Below are 14,510 nucleotides of genomic sequence, written 5' to 3'. Positions count from 1 at the left end.
TCTTTCCATCTTTGATTACAAAATATGACATACATCCTTATGTCACACAAAGAATTAAATACTAATAAACAACTTTAAATACTTTACAGGAAAAAAAAAGAATTAAACTTTGAAAACAAAGGATATTTTATAACAATACCAGCTTTGCTTCATGAGAGAATATGCACCAAATATCACAGAAGCCAGATACAGGCAACAAAATCTCTCAGAAATACAAGTTCTTTATAAAAAGAGCACAATAATGATAAAAGGATTAAATATTCTTCCAGAATTTTGACAAATTAAATTGGCAAAAAGTAAAGGCACAACATTAGAATAATATAAGAAACTTAAGTCCACATTCATTTATTTTGTGATATAACACTTACAAAAACAATTATTTATTGGACACTGAGAAGTCCTTAATAAATTCCCCAAAGGAGATTTTGAAGGCCAGATTTGGGAATGTAACGGATATTATAGCAACAAAAATGGAAAATACTGAAGAAATTATAAGAGGTGATATGGAAGCCCATGGCAACAAAACTGAAAATCTAAAGGAAATGGATGACTTCCTAGTTGAAACTAGACCACTTTCTCACACCATTCACAAAAATAAACTCAAAATGGATCAAGGACCTAAATGTGAGACAGGAAACCATCAAAACCTTAGAGGAGAAAGCAGGAAAAGACCTCTCTGACCTCAGCCGTAGCCATTTCTTACGTGACACATCCCCAAAGGCAAGGGAATTCAAAGCAAAAGTGAATTACTGGGACCTTATGAAGATAAAAAGCTTCTGCACAGCAAAGGAAACAACCAACAAAACTAAAAGGCAACCAACGGAATGGGAAAAGATATTTGCAAATGACATATCGGACAAAGGGCTAGTATCTAAAATCTATAAAGAGCTTACCAAACTCCACACCTGAAAAACAAATAACCCAGTGAAGAAATGGGCAGAAAACATGAAGAGACACTTCTCTAAAGAAGACATCCGGATGGCCAACAGGCACATGAAAAGATGTTCAGCGTCGCTCCTTATCAGGGAAATACAAATCAAAACCACACTCAGGTATCACCTCATGCCAGTCAGAGTGGCCAAAATGAACAAATCAGGAGACTATAGATGCTGGAGAGGATGTGGAGAAACGGGAACCCTCTTGCACTGTTGGTGGGAATGCAAAGTGGTGCAGCCACTCTGGAAAGCAGTGTGGAGGTTCCTCAGAAAATTAAAAATAGACCTACCCTATGACCCAGCAATAGCACTGCTAGGAATTTACCCAAGGGATACAGGAGTACTGATGCATAGGGCCACTTGTACCCCAATGTTCATAGCAGCACTCTCAACAATAGCCAAATTATGGAAAGAGCCTAAATGTCCATCAACTGATGAATGGATAAAGAAAATGTGGTTTATATACACAATGGAATACTACGTGGCAATGAGAAAAAATGAAATATGGCCTTTTGTAGCAACGTGGATGGAACTGGAGAGTGTGATGCTAAGTGAAATAAGCCATACAGAGAAAGACAGATACCATATGGTTTCACTCTTATGTGGATCCTGAGAAATTTAACAGGAATCCATGGGGGAGGGGAAGGAAAAAAAAAAAAAGAGGTTAGAGTGGGAGAGAGCCAAAGCATAAGAGACTGTTAAAAACTGAGAACAAACTGAGGGTTGATGAGGGGTGGGAGGGAGGGGAGGGTGGGTGATGGGTATTGAGGAGGGCACCTTTTGGGATGAGCACTGGGTGTTGTATGGAAACCAATTTGTCAATAAATTTCATATATAAAAAAAAATCAAAAAAAAAAAGAAAGAAAGAAAGAAAGAAAATTCTTAAAAGGTTATTTTATTTGATGTTATAATTGTTCATATACCAAACAATTCCACAGATTTAGAGTTAATATGTAATTGAATATGTATTCTTCAGTCTTTTATTATTCAAATTATATAAAAAGTTATTAGTCAAAAAGAAAAAAGTTATTTCTAAGTTATTTTCCTCATGCACTTTCATACTATATACAAAAACTGTCCATCATTTCATTATTAATTTAACCATTTGAAAGGTCTTAATAACTGTCTTATACATAAAAATTAATGGCTTTCACCATTATCCTTAGTTATTATAGCATTTTACTCCCACAATAATAAATACATATTTATGCTACAATTGACTGTTAGAATTTCAACAATTAAAGTACACAAGGAGATTTTAACTCCATGTTATACCTAGAATGCTTATATGTAAGTGAATATCAAAAATTAACAATAAATCCTGATGATCTATCTTATTGTACTGTTATTATTTATATTACTGTTACTATTACACTAAGTATATGTAATGACAATTTATAATCCTTCAAATGATGTTAAAGAAGGCAAGAGATTATTTAGCTTTCCAAAGTCCACAGTCAAAGCACAAGTTGAAAACAAGAAATTGACTGAAGTCCAAGGTCAAAGTGAAACTTTCATGTCTTCCTGCTTTGTGTATTTAAAATCTCCATCTCTGGGGCGCCTGGGTGGCTCAGTCGGTTAAGCATCCGACTTCAGCTCAGGTCACGATCTCGCAGTCCCTGAGTTCGAGCCCCGTGTCGGGCTCTGGGCTGATGGCCCAGAGCCTGGAGCCTGCTTCCGATTCTGTGTCTCTCTCTCTGCCCCTCCCCTGTTCATGCACTGTCTCTCTCTGTCTCAAAAATAAAATAAATAAATAAAATAAAATAAAATAAAATCTCCATCTGAAAGAATAATTTTAAGCATATTATAAGATTTACCTAAAGGCATTTATATATATAAATATATATTATATTTTATATAGTATAATATATTGTATATTATTCTATTATATATGTTATTATATATAATACTATATATAATTATATATTATATTTTATATTTTAATATTATAAATATATAAATAAATATATATATTTGCTTCTACTTAGAAGCAATACATTATATGTTTACAGGTTTTGTAAAGTTGAACTTAAAACTTGAAATCTTAAATCTTTCCTTGTTGGCTACATGCTAAAGAATTTGTGTAGACAGTCTCCAAACATGGTTGCCAGCAATGTCTTCCCAACCTATATGTAGATACTCTTCTTATTCCTCCCATTAAGACGTAGAATCTATTTTCCTTCCCTTAAATGTAGAGTGACTGGTGAATTTCCCAGTTCCAGGCTTAGCCCTTTAAAAATGGCTTTCACCTTTGCTTTCTTGGAATCCAGCTGTCATTCTGTAAGGAAGTCCAAGCTGTCCTGATGGAGAGACAAAACATTAGGAAAGACCCTACAGAATGAGGAGGATGTGCTGCCATATGGAGAGAGGACACACTGAGTAGAATTGTAACCCCCAAATAACAGTCAGCATTGAGACCTCAGAAGTGCAAGTCCATCTTGTACCTTCAAGCCCAGCCAATGCAACCACATGTATGATCCCACTATTTTATAATATTTATGTTCCATAATGTGGAACCATTGAATCCACACAATCATAATACATAAAAAATTGTTATTATTTTAATCCATTAAGTTTGGGGTGGTTTGTTACCTATCAATAAATATCAGAGAAAAAAAAAGGAAAGATAATTCTGACATGTTACATTGGCTTTGAGACTTGGCAGAAGGTAAAGGGTGGAAAAGCAGTGAGGAATTTGCTACTGGAGGCTGGAAAATAGGGAATTGGCTATTCACTGGCAGAATATTGGCAAGATACTTGCCTGCAGTACCTTGGAAGATAGGATGAAACCTAATGAACTTGTGTTATTTGGCTAAATTTCCAGGAAGAATGTCAATGATGACAATTGGCTTCTCTAAGCTCTGTATAATATATTGTGAGAAAAAGATAAGCTAAAGAAAAAACTGTTGAAGTTTTTAATAAGAATTTAAAGGTAATATAGAGTGCTCAAGACAGTCTTCTCAAATGGTAGATGAGCTGCCAAACAGTGAGAAAACAGTTCAAAATGGACACAGGGAGAATATGAATATCAGAATGCTACCAATAGTCTATAGCCTCAAGGTCAAGATCAAATCAAAAGTGAGGCTTAACCATTTAATCAAGTGTCTCAAAAATCTTTTTATCAGCTAGACAAAGGGGCTTTTAAAAACCATACTGGCATTGTCGTATAATACTTTAACCACAGTCCAGTGTAGAGAAAGCCCATTAAGCAAAAAATTGTAGGCTTTATTGTAATGGAATACATTAATATTTGATTAAGTATAAAAACTACAGGTTTCCCAGAGTAGGGGACCTTGACATCATGTGGCTGGGTGGATTTCAGAATGAATTACTATGGGCCAGTGACTGCTGTACCTTTCATCTCCTATGTTTTGGATAGAGGTATATATTGTGATTTTTCCTATCCTTGTCTCACTTTTGTGTAGTGAGTATACGGGGGACAAATAAATTATATTTTTAATTTGCAGTTTTCTTATTTGAGAGGAACTATACTGAAGCATCTGCATGTACACACACACACACACACACACAAAACACATGAGGGTCCATATTTAAACTTTTTTTAGATGATAAGATGCTGGACTTTGAGCTAATACTACAATGGTATGGCATTTTTGAGGATGTTCAATGTATTTTTCATGAAGAAGGGATGTGAATTGTTGTGGCTAAAGAGTGAATTATGGTAGATGTTCTCTAAAGACATTTGTGAAAATTTCTCCTCTCCCTGTAATTACATGCTGTTCCTCTCATAAAGATCAAGGGACAGGCTTTCCGTTTTGTTTTGTTTTGTTTTGTTTTGTTTTGTTGTTTTTTGAATATAGGCTGGTCAATGACTTTCTTTGACCAATAGAATATAGCAAAAGTGCTACTGTGCCAGGGGGCAGCTTATACTTTTGTTTCATCAGAACCTAGTTGCCCTGGTGGAGATAGAAGACGTGTGGCAAGGCCCTACAGAATAAGCTGCCATGTGGAGAGAGAGATCACATGGGGTAAAACTGAAGTACCACAGGCGATGATCAGCAGCAAGCCCCAGATATGAGAGAGAAGCCTTCAGGGCCCTTGTAGATCAGATCAGGTACCAGCTGAATGCAATCACATGACCGAGCTCAGATAACACTACACAGAGCAAAAGAACTGCCCAATCAACACACAAAACCTTCATAAATAATAGATTGTTGGGCCACCTGGGTGGCGCAGTCGGTTGAGCGTCCGACTTCAGCCAGGTCACGATCTCGCAGTCCAGGAGTTCGAGCCCTGCCTCAGGCTCTGGGCTGATGGCTCGGAGCCTGGAGCCTGTTTCCGATTCTGTGTCTGCCTCTCTTTCTGCCCCTCCCCCGTTCATGCTCTGTCTCTCTCTGTCCCAAAAATAAATAAAAATGTTGAAAAAAAAATTTAAAAAAAATAATAGATTGTTGTTGTTGTTTTAAGCCACTAAGTTTTGGAGTCGTTTGTTACAAAGCCAAAGATAACTGAGGAGATTGGAAATGCAAATCATTTTATGTGGTAGAAAAAATGTTATCTATAAAAAGAAGCATTATAAATTGCCCTGCTATTTATGGAATTAATTTGGTTAAAATATGCTCCTTTAAAAGGAGATATATATTCCTTTTGGCGAAATGAATTTGTGCACTTAAAAAACCTTTGGAGGATGTGAAACAGTAGTTGAGAAAATGAGCCAATAATATGATGTATTCCTAATTTTAAAAACTCTCAATTCTAGCTAAAACTCTTTGTAATATATAAAATATTATTGTCCACTGTTCCAGGTACAATTTTAAAGATCAGTAACTATTATACTTCTTGGAGAAATAATCAGCTGATATTTTGTCAAAGTACCACACTAACAATGAACTAACATATTGAGAAAATTTTACTTTGCAAGGCAAACTGAATTAATTGGTCTTAATGTTTAATGTACTCTTAATTTAATTTGTCTATCAATAGGACACATTCCTTAAGATCATAGGACTATTTTTCTTCAGATTATCCTCTGTTTTTCTTCTTGACATTATTCTAGAAACATGATAGGTAGCTGATAAAACTACTCATTATCCAACAGTCACTTACTGAGATCTTGCTGTGTGTTAAGCAATGTGAAATGCAAAGACTAGCTAGGCACAGTCTCTGCCCTCAAAACCTTACAACTTGGGGAAAATATGGAAAAAAAATCTGTTCCCCCTGGAGTATGGCAGAAAACGATCTTGGGCCTGGGATCCTACACCAGTACCAACCAGAGTTTGCCTACCACTGAGGAAGGCCCAGGAAAATCCCACCAAAGATAAACCAACATCAGTGAAAAATTCCCTCAATGGAACCATCAGTAGGCTGGACATATTTGAAAACAGACTCCATGAGCTTAAAAACAGGTTAATATAAATGTTGTTTACCAAGGAAGCTCATTAGAGACTCAGTACCCATGGTTTTTATTGGAGAAATGTCATATCAGCACCCTATGTCCAGGACATACCAAAATATCAGACTCCCAGAAGGAAAGCAGGTATTCTGCATAAAGTTTATGCACATCTAGGCACTCTTATTAGTTAGGGTGATAGGAACACTCCCATAATCCAAGTTCTCCATTGCCAGCCAAGGACCAACCTTGCAAGCAAGCCTTTTAAAGTATGGTAGTCATAGGCCTGCTATGTTAACTCTTCTGCATAGTAATTAATTGAAATTTGCTTGACTACAGCTCACTCAAGATTTAGGGGAAAGAAGAAATTGTTCCCACAAGAGAAACTATTGTTTGCTGCTCCTGAATAATTTTTTTCTTTACAAATTATGTCTGTTGTTGATATTATGAGGGTGTATTTCCATGGTGGACTTGAATGTAAAGAAATAGACAAGGATTATGTTGATAGCAGAATCAACATAAAGTATCCCTGGTTGTATGAATTAAACATGCTAGTAAGAAAGTAAAGTTTCATTTTTGAATGTGCATTATCAGGTATTAACTTTTAGTCCAGTGTTAATAAACATTAGATAGATAAAAATGAGATATCAATCAACTAATAAAGTGACTAATATTCAGAGCCTTTTTTAAACAAAAAAAGTGGCAAGCTAAGGTGAAAGCATTGAGTAGAAGAGCTCCTCATAGCATTCTGCAAAATGTCAACCTAGGATGGGAATTGACCCCTACTCCTTCAGACAGAGAGACATTCAAACAGGGAGGTGGCTATTTTTGAATGATAACATTGTAGAATACCTAAAGAGCAACAATAGCCTCTAGAGATAACCCTTGCTTAAGCAAAAGCCTGCTGTTGGAAGCACCATCATTTTCAGCACTATCCATTAACATCACAAGGTTTACTCAATGGCTTACTTCCAAATATCCTTAAATGAAGAAAGATAGGAGCTTCTTCATGAGTGGACAACTGAAAAATGCATAGGTCTTAGCAGGCGATCAACCTAGATTTATGCCACCAAATGACCACTGTGTGATTCTGGCCAAGTTTCTTAATTTCACTGAACCTCCATTTCCTCCTCTAAAATACACATAATAGCAACAAATTCAGAGGGCTGTTCTAAGAATTACCATAGATATAATGTTCCTACTAAAGTGTGTATTATAGTAGGAGCTTAGTGAAAGGTAGATAGCATTATCCTTTACAGCTTTATAGTCAAGATGTTGCATCATAGTTTTTCATGTTAGACTCTCTCTGAGCCATTCTTGAGAAGTGAGTAAAGCAGAGAGAAGCCCCTGCAGTATAACTAGAAAGAAAACTTCTGCTAATTTGTTATCCAGGGTATTTGAACTTATAAAACTACTTTAGGAGTGGAAAGGGATGATTTTTAAAAAGAGTTAGTGCAGTATACATTTTTCTTAATCATAAAATCCAGGAAACCCCTGATTCTTTTTTTTTCTTGTGTAATATGGAAACTTGAAGCAAGAGATCTTTCAAGAAAATTCTAATAAACAAGTAAAGGTAGAGAATACCAATTCCACTGCTCATTTACATTTTCCAGTTTCTGATAAATCCCTTACCAGGTATCACATAAATCTCCTGCAATGGGGGCTTCCTGTAGAGCACACTGTGTGACAAAATTAGAGGGGATGATTGCACATCAACATTAAAACAACATGAAGAACAGATCTTCAACTCAACCAGGAAAAGGTGATTTTTTTAAAGCACAGAGCCTCATTTTGTAGAGATTAAAATGATTTCACAGCAGCTGTTTAAAAAAATCTAGTTCCAGTTTGGTGAGATGGGTGAATTACAAAATTAAAGGGATTTGAAAATGAGTAAGCATATTTATTGCTCCCACCCACCCCCCCCCCCCCACAGCCCAGAATGAGGAGAGGAAGAGAAACATCATCATGTGAGAAATCATTTCTATACTTAATATAAATGACAGTAATGAGAATGAGATGCTATAAAAATGGGACAGATTCCATATCAAACACAGCAAAAGGACAGGTACTCACATCTCAAATTGCACATCCATTTGATATACTTTTTTTGCACAGAATGCTTCTCAGTTCTGCATGCCCTACACCTGTGAGACCTGGAGAAAGGGACAAAAGGTGTTGTGAAAGCTGTTAGAATTTTAATTTACTCACATTAAAGTAATTTTTCCCAGCAAGACTTAGATAAAAGAAGCCTTTTTTTTTAATGTAGAAATGTCATAGAATAAGTATGTAGTCATGCAACCATCACATAGGCGTTTTATCCAAGGGTAATATATAGAAATCTCACTGTTATCCTCTTGGCCAACAATAACATGCTATCATCCCCCTCCATAAATAAGTCAATAGCCTTTCTAGCTTCTTTAATTTTATGCTGTTGCTTTCAGAAAGGAAGTCTTTATGCTTGGTTCTGAGATTTGTATATATGAATATATTTGTTTTTAATTTAATTTTTTAACTTGAGTATAGTTGACACACAATATTACATTAGTTTCAAGTGTACAACATAGTCATTCAACATCTCTATAGGTTTTACTATACTAACCATCTGTCATTATACAACACTATTGTATCATTGACTATATTCCCTATGCTGTGCCTCTTATTTGTTTCATTTTGTCCTTTAAATTGGTCTCATCTGACTTGTACCAACAACCTTGATTAGCAGTGTGTTGTTAATATGAAGGTCAGTAAATCTCCTTAAAATGAAGAATACAGTGAAAGACTCAATGTTTATTGATTTCTATTTATAATTTCTATAGAAGTGTTTTCTTTTTCTTTTCTTTTTTTTAATTTTTTTTAATGTTTATTTATTTTTTTGAGACAGAGAGAGACAGAGCATGAACGGGGGAGGGTCAGAGAGAGAGGGAGACACAGAATCTGAAACAGGCTCCAGGCTCTGAGCAGTCAGCACAGAGCCTGACGCGGGGCTTGAACTCACAGACCGCGAGATCATGACCTGAGCCGAAGTCGGACGCTTAACCGACTGAGCCACCAGGTGCCCCTATAGAAGTGTTTTCTATATGGTGTCGTATATAGTCTAGTGTAAGAATGATGGGGAAAATCGAAAACTGTTTACCAAAGTTCTTTCTTCTTCTTTCTGAGCACATAACTAGAACTAACTTATTCCAGCTTCCCGTGAAACCATGTGGCTGAATCTTAGCCAATAGAATATAAGCAGAATTGATATACACAACCTCTGGCATTACCCATAAAACACCCCATGTGCTATTTTTTATATTCTTTCTTCATTTGCTGAATTGATGCAAATGAACATGAAAGCCATTTATACTGTCTGCTCTCCAGGAATTCCATATTGAACTGTTCTGTGAGCAAGAAATGATTTCCATGATATTTAAGTTTGAGAGTTTATTTGTTATAGCAGCTAGCTTTATCCCAACCAATGCAGATGGAAAACATGGACCTTTACTTTTTCAGCTCTTGTCCATCATATTACTCATTCATTCTATGTCAGTGGTTCTCTATCAGGGGCAATTTTCTCCACTAGGGGAAATTTGGCAATGTCTAGAGTATTACTGGCATGTAGTGAGTAGAGGCCAGGGATATTGCTAAATATCATGTAATTCACAGACTGCACCCCTAGCAAACAAAGAATTATATGGTCTGAAATGTCAGTAGCCTCAGTTGAGAAATGCTGCTTTAAGTTTGGATGAGGCCACAATACCCTTCTCAACAAACCATCTCTGGTTCAGCAAATGATTTGTTATTATTCTTTCTTTTCTAAGCTATCTTGCTTGTAGAAATAATGAACAAATTTATTTATTTTTGGCTTTTTTTGGCATAATGAAAAACTTGACTTAGGGGTGTCTGGGTGGCTCAGTCAATTGAGCATCCAGCTCTTGATTTTGGCTCAGGTCATGATCTCATGGTTTGTGAGATTGAGCCCCATGTCGGGTTCTGCATTGACAGCACAGAGCCTGCTTGCGATTCTCTCTCTCTCTCTCTCTCTCTCTCTGCCCCTCCCCTGTTTATGCTGTCTCTCAAAATAAATAAGTAAACATTTAAAAAATTTTTTACTTAGCTCTGATCTATTTCCAAGCCACTATACAACCTCCACTCTTCCAGCCAAGTCCATAGCACGTATGGACTTCTTTGTGTTTTAACACATATGAACTTTTACACACATATGAACTCCATGGTTAAGTAGCACGCTTGTTTTCTTGTTTGTCATGTATCCTTAGACCCTAGAACAATGTCTGGCACATATTAGGAACTGAACTAATATTTGTTGAGTGAATAATTGTGTATTAGAAACAATGGGAAATGGTGAAAACTGGAGCATCCAGGGTACACTTGCCCCATCTCAAGGGTCAGCAACTACTCAGAACTTGCAGTTGTTGCCTAAGGAAGGAGACCTAAAGTACCCAATTTTTTATGTAAAGATGTAAAGGCTCCCAATTTTAAAATATTACCATGAATTTTAAAAGCTTACAATGTATAGCCACCAGTTTAGACCACACAATATACATCTGTGAATTTCATTTGACTCTAAGTCTCCCATCTTGTACTCAGTTAATATTATTATTAATAACAGCAGCTATCATCATTAGGCTCTTAATCTGTTGCAGGTATTATATCAGTTAGCCTTTCCTGCATAAAAACCACCCCAATGGCTTAAAGTGAAAATTTTTTATTTATTTCAAAATTTGGGTTTGCAACAGAGGTTGGGCTCAGCTGGGCATTTCTGGCTTTGGCTGTTTTCCTGATATATCTAAGGTTAACTTTCAGTTGGCTAAGTGGTTATTCTCAGGGGGGTTGGCTGGCTGTCCTCTCAGATGTTCCAGGTAATGAGGCCACATTTTTGTAGTCCTATAGTAAGCTAGCCTGAGCTTATTTACATGGCAGCAGCAGCATTCCAAGAGAGTAAGAGGGCCTTCTGAGGCCCAGGTACAGAACACTAATGTTACATTCCATTGTCCAGGGCAAGTCACAAGACCATCCCAGAATCAAGGGGTGAAGAGAGAGACTTCATCTCTTAATATAAAGAGCTACAAAGTCACATTACAATGGGATATGGATACAAAGAAAGGGATAGTTGAGGCCATTTTTATATAAAATCTACCACAAATGCTATTTTTAAATATATTTTTAAATCTCTTTATTTTATTTTAGAGAGAGAGAGCGTGAGCAGGAGAGAGGGGCAGAGGGATAGAGAGAGAATCCCAAACAGGCTCCACACCCAGCATGGAGCCCAGCACAGGGCTTGATCCCACATCCCTGGGATCCTGACCTGAGCCAAAATCAAAGAGTCAGGCACTTAACCAACTGAGCCACCCAGGAACCCCACAAATGCCACTTAATTGCTGTACATTGATCATGCCATTTAATCTTTATCAAGCTCTTGAGAAGTTTGATTTGAGAAGTATTACTTCACCCAATTTAAAGTTGACAAAGTTGAGGCTCAAAATGTTAAGTCACTTCTCAAGTACTCCTAGGTGTGTGTTTGTGTGTGTGTGTGTGTGTGTGTGTGTGTGTGTGTGTATTTTTTAATTTCAGTGTACTTAACATACAGTGTTATATTAGTTTCAGGTGTGCAATATAGTGATTCTACAGTTCCATATGTTACTCAGTGCTTATCAAGATAGGTGTATTCTTAATCTCCTTCACCTATTTCACTCATCCCCAACCTCTTCCACTCTGGTAAAAATCAATTGTTCTCTATAGCTAAGAGTCTGTTTTTAGGATTGTCTCTTTTTTTCCCTTTTTTTGATTTCTTAAACTCCACATATGTGAAATCATACGGTATTTTTCTTTCTCTGACTGGCTTATTTTGCTTAGCGTTATACTCTCTAGCTCTATCCATGTCATTGCAAATGGTAAGGTTTCATTCTTTCTTATGACTGAGTAATATTCCATTGTATATATTATACCACAATCCTCTATCGACTGACACTTGAGCTGCTTCCATAGTTTGGCTATTGTAAATAACGCTTCAATAAACATAGGGGTACATATACCCCTTTGAATTAGTGTTTTTAGTGTGCTTTGGGTAAATACCCAGTAGTGTGATTACTAGATTGTAGGGTAGTTCTAGTTTTAATTTTTTGAGGAACCTTCATATTGTCTTCCATAGTGGCTGCACCAGTTTTCATTCCCATCAACAGTGCACCGGGGTTCTCTTTTCTCCACATCCTCGACAAAACCTTGTGTTACTTGTGTTGTTGATTTTAGCCATTCTGACAGGTGTGAGGTGGTATCTCCTTGTGATTTTGATTTGCACTTACCTAATGATGACTGATGTTGAGCATCTTTTCATGTGTCTATTGGCCATCTGTATGTCTTCTTTGAAAAAATATCTATGTCTGATTCCCATTTTTAATTGGATTCTTTGTTTTTGGGGTATTGAGTTTGATAAGTTCTTTGTGTATTTTGGATACTAACCCTTTATTGGATATGTAATTTGCAAATATCTTCTCCCATTCAATAAGTTGTCTTTTACTTTTGTTGACTATTTCCTTCACTGTGCAGAAGCTTCTTATTTTGATGTCACCCCAATTGTTTATTTTTGCTTTTGTTTCCCTTGCCTCAGAAGGCATTTTTATTTTTTTTTAATTTTTTTAATGTTTATTTATTTTTGAGACAGAGAGAGACACAGCATGAGCAGGGAAGGGGCAGAGAGAGAGGGAGACACAGAATGTGAAGCAGGCTCCAGGCTCTGAGCTGTCAGCACAGAGCCCGATGCAGGGCTCAAACTCACAAACTGTGAGATTGTGACCTGAGCCAAAGTCGGACGCTTAACCGACTGAGCCACCCAGGCGCCCCCAACAGAAGACATTTTTAGAAAGATGTTGTTATGGTTGATATCAGAAAAATTACTGCCTATGTCCTTTTCTAGAAGTTCTGTGGTTTCAGATCTCACATTTAAGTCCTTAAAGCACTTTGAGTCTGTTTTTGTGTATGGTGTAAGAAAGTGGTCCATTTTCATTTTCTTGCATATAGCTGTTCAGATTTCCCAATACCATTTCTTGAAAAGACTGTCTTTTTTCCATTGCATATTCTTGCCTCCTTGGTTAAGGATTAATTGACCATATAATTGTGAGTTTCTTCTGGGTTTTCTATTCTGTTCTGTTGACCTTTGTGTCTCTTTTTGTGTGAGTATGACACTGCTTTGATTACTACAGCTCTGTAATATTATCTGCAGTCTGGAATTATGACACCTCCGGTTTTTTCTTTTTCAAAATTGCTTTAGCTATTCGTGGTCTTTTGTGGCTCCATACAAATTTTAAGATTGTTTATTCCAGTTCTAGGAAAAATGCTGTTGGTATTTTGATAGATATTACACAACATCTGTAGTTTGCTTTGGGTAGCATAGACGTTTTAACAATATTGGTTCTTCCAATCCATAAACAGGGAATGTGTTTCCATATCTTTGTGTTTTCTTCACTTTATTTCATCAGTGTTATAAGTTTTCAGAGGACAGGTCTTTCACCTCCTTGGTTAACTTTACTCCTCGTTGTTTTATTATTTTTGGTGCAGTGGTAAATGGGATTTTTTAAATTTCTCTTTCTGATGCCTCATTGTTAGTGTATAGAAATGCAGCAATTTCTATACATTGATTTTGTACTCTGCAACTTTACTTAATTCTTTATCAGTTCTAGTAGATTTTAGTGGAGTCTTTTGGGTTTTCTATATATAGTATTATGTCATTTACAAATAGGAAAGTTTCACTTTTTCTTTACTAATTTGGATGCCTTTTATTTCTTTTCATTGTCTAATTTCTGTAGCTAGGATGTGCAGTACTATGTTGAATAAAAGTGGTGAGAGTAGACATCCTTGTCTTATTCCTGACCTTAGGGGAGAAACTCAGTTTTTCCCTAAGGATGATTTTAGCTGTGGATTTTTCATATAAGGCCTTCATTATGTTGAGGCATATTTCCTCTAAACCTACTTTGTTGAGGGCTTTTATGAATGGATGTTGTACTATAACAAATGCTTTTTCTGCATCTTTTGAAATGATAATATGGTTTTTATTTTTCTCTTATTGATGTGACATATCACATAGATTGATTTGTGAATATTGAACCGCCCTTACATCCCAGGGATAAATCCCATCTGATCGTGGTGAATGATTTTTATAATGTATTGTTCAGTTTGGTTTGCTAGTATTTTGTTGAGGATCTTTGAATCTGTGTCCATTAGAGATATTGGCC

This window comes from Prionailurus viverrinus, chromosome X (genome assembly GCF_022837055.1).
Source record: "Prionailurus viverrinus isolate Anna chromosome X, UM_Priviv_1.0, whole genome shotgun sequence".
Classification (NCBI taxonomy): Eukaryota; Metazoa; Chordata; class Mammalia; order Carnivora; family Felidae; genus Prionailurus; species Prionailurus viverrinus.
The sequence above is the reverse complement of the archived record's forward strand: the minus strand, read 5'-3'. Positions refer to the sequence as shown.